At 42.0% G+C, this 6,000-nt stretch overlaps 1 long non-coding RNA gene across 3 annotated transcripts in view; it reads left to right on the forward strand.

Moving 5' to 3' along the window:
• The window catches only part of LOC141111218 (uncharacterized), a 94,090-nt gene extending 88,442 nt beyond the window's left edge, over positions 1-5,648 (forward strand). For all 3 annotated transcript variants that reach the window (XR_012236402.1, XR_012236401.1, XR_012236403.1), the window contains 2 exons: positions 2,764-2,907; positions 4,811-5,648. This is a non-coding gene — a long non-coding RNA (uncharacterized lncRNA). The remainder of the gene's footprint in view (positions 1-2,763; positions 2,908-4,810) is intronic.
• Positions 5,649-6,000: the final 352 nt, after the last annotated feature.

The raw sequence follows: 6,000 nt of genomic DNA on the forward strand, positions 1-6,000 counted from the left end.
TCCTGTCTCCGACTTACCAATGGCAGCGGTGAGTCAGTAGAAGCACCGGAGGGAGGGGGGCCGGTAAGAACAATCAAGCGGCTGATTAGCTGCTATGATCATTCTTATGGTGTAGGGAATAGCCGGCTGAAAAAGACAATATCTGAATATCTAAAAAAACATTGAAACACGCTTCTAAGAGAAGTATTTCATAATGAGCTAGTATGTGATGCATACTAGCTCATTATGCCGTTGTCTTACAGGGGTTTTTTTTCTTCTTCTTCTTCTTCTTCCCCTTTTGCGTTAAAAAATGTCTCTCCGGTCCTCCAAGGCCATAGAGGCGATTTAGTCTTTTATCACCCAGCTCCCACTTCTTCCCCTGGCGCCGCCTGGAAGATCACCTCTACCCCCTCCCTCCCTGCAATTTTCTGGGACATGTCACAGGTCCCAGAAGATTGCCCGGCCATTCACAGCGTGCAGCACGGCTCCCAGTTAGAATGCTGGTGCCGCGGAGAGAAGGGGAAGAGGAGCGAGGCTTCCTGCACCCGCATCGCTGGACCGTTGGACAGGTGAGTGTCTGATTATTAAAAGTCAGCAGCTACACTTTTTGTAGCTGCTGACTTTTAAATGGGTGGAACTCCGCTTTAATGGCTGTGCGTTGAGTTATTTTGAGGGGACAGCAAATTTACACTGTTATACAAGCTGTACACTCACTACTTTACATTGTAGCAAAGTGTCATTTCTTCAGTGTTGTCACGTGAAAAGATATAATAAAATATTTACAAAAATGTGAGGGGTGTACTCACTTTTGTGTGTGTGTGTGTGTGTGTGTGTGTGTGTGTGTATATATATATATATATATATATATATATATATATATATATATACTATATAATTTCATTGTGGTTAAAGGGCCTGATTGCTTTCCACATCATGTCCATCAGAACACAAAAATTTCCCCGCAATTTCAGATAAATCCAGAAAATGCCATCCAGTTATCCAAATAAAGGGTTATACCACTCTGAACTGATATTACCGTGTTTGGTGGATGCTGGTGAGGTAAACCGCATAAACTTTTTTTTTTTTAAATCTATGATCTGTGGCTGGTCTCATCTTAAAGCGGGGGTTCACCCACACCGCCAAAAAAAAAAATATTAAAAGCCAGCAGCTACAAATACTGCAGCTGCTGACTTTTAATACATGGCCCCTTAACTGTCCCAGGGTCCAGCGATGTCGGCAGGGGACGCCGAGAACCCGCTCGGTTCTCGGCAGCTGCCGCCGCCATCCTAGGTGAGGGAATCAGGAAGTGAAGCGTTGCGGCTTCACTTCCCGGTTCCCTACTGCGCATGCGCGAGTCGCGCTGTGCGTCCCAAGTGGTCCCCGCTCTCTCCTGGGAGCTGTGTGTTTCCCAGGAGACAGCGCGGAGGGACAGGAAGAGGCATAGACTCCCATGGGAGTCTATGCCGGAAGTGGGTGCAAATACCTGTCTTAGACAGGTATCTGCACCCCCCTCCCCCCTGAAAGGTGCCAAATGTGACACCGGAGGGGGGGAGGGTTCCGAAAAGCGGAAGTTCCATTTTTGTGTGGAACTCCGCTTTAAAAAGGGAAATAGGGGGAGACCAGTCTACCCATAGACAAGAATTTAAACTTTTGCAATTGGGAGGGGGGTCATATTCCTGTATTTGGGCTATGAAAATAACTTTTAATGGCAATAACAGCATAAAATGATTTACACTTGGGAATGCAATTGGGCATTTGTTACAAGGTGACCAGGGCTACCAGCAACAGAATGTGAAATGAAGTTTACTTCTACAAGTACAGGCGGTCCCCGGGTTACAAACATCCAACTTACAAATGACTCCTATTTGCAAACGGAGGAAGACGACAGGAAGTGAGAGGAAATCTACCCCTAGGAAGGGAAATTCACTCCTGTAAGAGCTATCAAGAGAAAAAGGTGTCTCCACTGATGCTTTATCACCAATCCTTGTTTCCACAACAACCCAAAATTTTCAAAATCCGATTGTCACAGGGACAGAAAGTGAGGTGAAATCCTGCTGAACAGGGGCACAGACAGCAAATGTTACAGGGGTGTTAACCCTTCCCTATGCTATCCGAAAAATGTAAAAGTAATTTTTTTGGCTGGAGCTACACTTAAAAAATGTACCTGTTCCGACTTACAAACAAATTCAACTTAAGAACAAACCTACAGACAGTTTGTAACCCAGGGACCATCTGAGGCTTTCTATTGATCTATCCCTCCCTCTCTCTATTCTTCCTTCCTTCCTTCCTTCTCTCTATTCTTCCTTCCTTCTCTCTATTCATTCTTCCTTTCTTTCTTTCCTTCCTTCCTTTTTTCTCTCTATTCTTTCTTCCTTCCTTCCTTCCTTTTTTTCTATTCTTTCTTTTTTCCTTCCTTCCTTTTTTTTCTATTCTTTCTTTCTTCCTTCCTTCACTCTCTATTCTTCCTTCCTTTTTTTCTATTCTTCCTTCCTTCCTTCCTTCCTTCCTTCCTTCCTTCCTTCCTTCCTTCCTTCGCTCTCTATTCTTCCTTCCTTTTTTTCTTTCCTTCCTTCCTTCTTTTTTTCTATTCTTTCTTTTTTCCTTCCTTCCTTTTTTTCTATTCTTTCTTTCCTTCCTTTCCTTCCTTTCCTTCCTTTCCTTCCTTTCCTTCCTTCCCATCTACCCCTCCTCTCTATGCTTGCTTTTTTCCCTCCCTTTGACAGGGTCTTTTCTCCTTTGTGTTTCTTGTCTGTTCATTAATGAATGTCCTCCTCCCCTCTGCAGTTTCATTCACATCGAAGTTACCCTGGATTCACCTGCATTTTTCAGGATTCAACACGCCAAGAAGACTTCACAATAGATGTGCTGGAGCTATGAAGTCAGCAGTACGTGCTCAATGAGAGCTTCACAAATCCCTTCATTTTAAAGGCCAGTAAAATTTTTGTAAACCATCTGCACAAATAAATTGCTATGCACAAAATCAGACATTACATACATTATGCCATCTGTCTCTAGCATTAAAGTGATTATAAAGTCTTAATTTCTTTAAAATAATAAAAATGTGTTATTCTTGCCTGGTCTGTGCAATGGAATTGCACAGAGTTGCCCCGATCCTTCTTTTCTGGGGTCCCCTGCCTTCTCTCGGTCTTTGTCTGTCTGTCTCTCTCTCTCTCTCTCTCTCTTTTTCTCTCTCTCCCTTTCTCATAATAAAAAAAAATGTATTTAACCACCACTGGAATGCGCCAGGTATACTGCGGCAGGGCAGCACTCCTGCGCAAAATCACGTACATAATTTCTTGCACCAGGGCGTGTACCGCTGACCTGCTCCTGTGTGATCGGATCTTTCTGAGGAGAGACAGAACAGTGGTCTGCCTATGTAAACAAGTTCTGAGAGGGGGGAAGATGGAGATCTTGTGTTCCTGCTGAGCAGGAATACAGATCTGTCTTCCTCCAGTCAAAGCATCCCCCACACAATTAGAAAGCACTCCCTAGGAGCACATTTAACCCTTTGATCGCCCCTGATGTTAACCCCTTCTCTGCCAGTTTCAGTGCATTTTTTTAGCACTGATCACTGTATTGGTGTCACTGATCCCCAAAAAGTGCCACTTGGTGTCACAGTCCCGCTAAAAATCACTGATTACCGCCATTACTAGTAAAAACAACACCCTTTTAAGCAATATTTGGACAGTATTGGACTGCAGGAAGTAGTGTATTGCTCTCAAAATGGCAAGAAAAAGGAAATTAACAAAGGAAGACCGACAGACTATTGTTATCCTTTAAAAGTATAGGACTTTCCTTTAGAGAAATTGCAAAGAAAGCCAATGTGTACAGTTTCCTACATCATCAAAAGGCACTTGGAAACTCTGAGAGGAGGGCTGGCAGAAAGCCACAACATAATCGGAAGACGAGTTGTTAAGAGTCAGCTTTACACTGATGTAAGCAAGTCTCCATTTTAACCGTGAAGAGAAGACTTTGAGCTGCAGGTTTGACAGGGTGTGTGGCTGCAAGATGGCAAAAAAAGAAAAAGAAGCTTGCCTGGACCATGAAGCACTGCCACTGGACTACTGAAGACTGGAAGAAGGTCTTATGGGCCGATAAATAAAGAATTGAGATCATGCATCAAATAGAGGAAAAGATGGCTCCTTGGTGTGTGACACCAACTGTCAAACATGGAGGAAGAAGCGTGATGGTCTGGGGCTCTTTTGTCAGATCCAGAGATGGTGACTTGCACAGAATGAGTGGCACCCTGAACCAAAACTACCACAGCATTTTGTGCATACAATACCCTCTGGAATACACCTAGTTGGTCAGGATCCAAAACATACCTCCAGGCTGTCAGAACTACCAAACAAGAAAACGACAAGATGGTAGGCTTCAAATCAGTGTAAAACCTTTCTTGGGCAGATATAATACCCAAAAAAAACCCAAAAAACAAACTGCATAGTGCTCACCTTTTTACACTTTATTTATACAGTCAAATAAAAGCAAATGCACTCATAATAAAAAAGAACTCAAGCACCAATGTTAATGAGCACACCATTCACCGTTCTCCAACCATCCACCACTCTCTATTTGCTCCGGAACTGTAAGCTCCGTTAAACGCGTTTTGTCAGTGTGACATCATCAGGGTCATTAGGAGGTTCTATATACAGAATAAGCAGGTGCTGAAGTGAAGACGCATGCGAAGCATCTCTGAAGCATGTCTCCTGCGACTTCCTGTGATAACCTATTACTATTATACAATATTATTATTATGTTTTTATATTGTTTTATATCAATATGTATTATGTTATTATTATATATCAATATATTTTATATTATATATTTTTAGGTAAACCTGTGACTCACTTACATCGACATCTAAAAACATCAAGATATTGCAACGTTCACGGCGCAACAACGATGAAATGCTCGCTGGACAAGATCCTGAACAGCAAGTTATCAGCAACAGAGTTTTGGATTTACATGGTTTTTTTTCCTGGTGTGTAACAGATCTTTTCTGTTTAATTCAGGTGCCTGGATTTAGACAACATCCGCTGGGAGTACAGTACACTGTGTAGAGTAGTGTCTTGAAAGATGTAGTGGAACTTGAAGGACATATGGAACATGGGATGTTCTTTCAACCAATTGAAGCATAGAAAGACTAATTCGATTATTCGGCCTGAGAGTTTTGGATTTTCATGTTTTTTTTTTCCTGGTGTGTAACAGATCTTTTCTGGATGTGCCTGGATTTAGACAACATTTGCTGGGAGTATAGTACACTGTGTAGAGTAGTGTTGGGTAGAGTCGTGTTGGGTAGAGTCGTGTTGGGTACAGTCAAGTTGGGTAGAGTCAAATTGGGTAGAGCCGTGTTGGGTAGAGTCGGGTAGAGTAGTGTAGGGTAGGGTAGAGTAGTGTTGTGTAGAGTAGTGTTGGGTAGAAGAGGGTAGCGTTGCATAGAAAAGCATTGTGTAGAGTAGGGTGTTTTTTTTTTTAATTGTATAAATTAAAGTTCTTTATGGGCAACTGTTCTGAGTGGAATATAATACTCTTTTGTACTGCTCTGTGTTTTGTGGTATGTTGTCTGTTCATGAGCTTGAAATTGTTCAGCTTTCTATTTCTTTTACTTCCTATATGTTGTAAAATTTGTAAAACGTTTAAGAAAAATAAAGTCTGTTTAAAATAAGTAACCATTATAAAAGAAAACATTTACAGTACAGGAGAGCAATAAGGGCTGATGTAAAACAGCGGTACATCAAATGCAGGTCCCCGGAATCCCATCGACTTCAATAGAGTTGTGTAGATAACCGTTCAGGCTTGATACGCTTTTCTTGCGTTTCTTTAGCCACGCTAAGTCCTATTGAGATGGGTTTGCATTTCAGACAAGTGAAGATTTTGTCAAACACAGCATTTTGCATTCCAGAGCATGCTTTTAAATGGAATGATGTGACAAGAAAACCCATCTACATGAGCCTAACATTTCCCAATGGGCAGCTGTTTGCTGTCCTACAACAATTATATCTGTTTAGCTGGATCTTGATA

This window comes from Aquarana catesbeiana, linkage group LG10 (genome assembly GCF_042186555.1).
Source record: "Aquarana catesbeiana isolate 2022-GZ linkage group LG10, ASM4218655v1, whole genome shotgun sequence".
Classification (NCBI taxonomy): domain Eukaryota; kingdom Metazoa; phylum Chordata; class Amphibia; order Anura; family Ranidae; genus Aquarana; species Aquarana catesbeiana.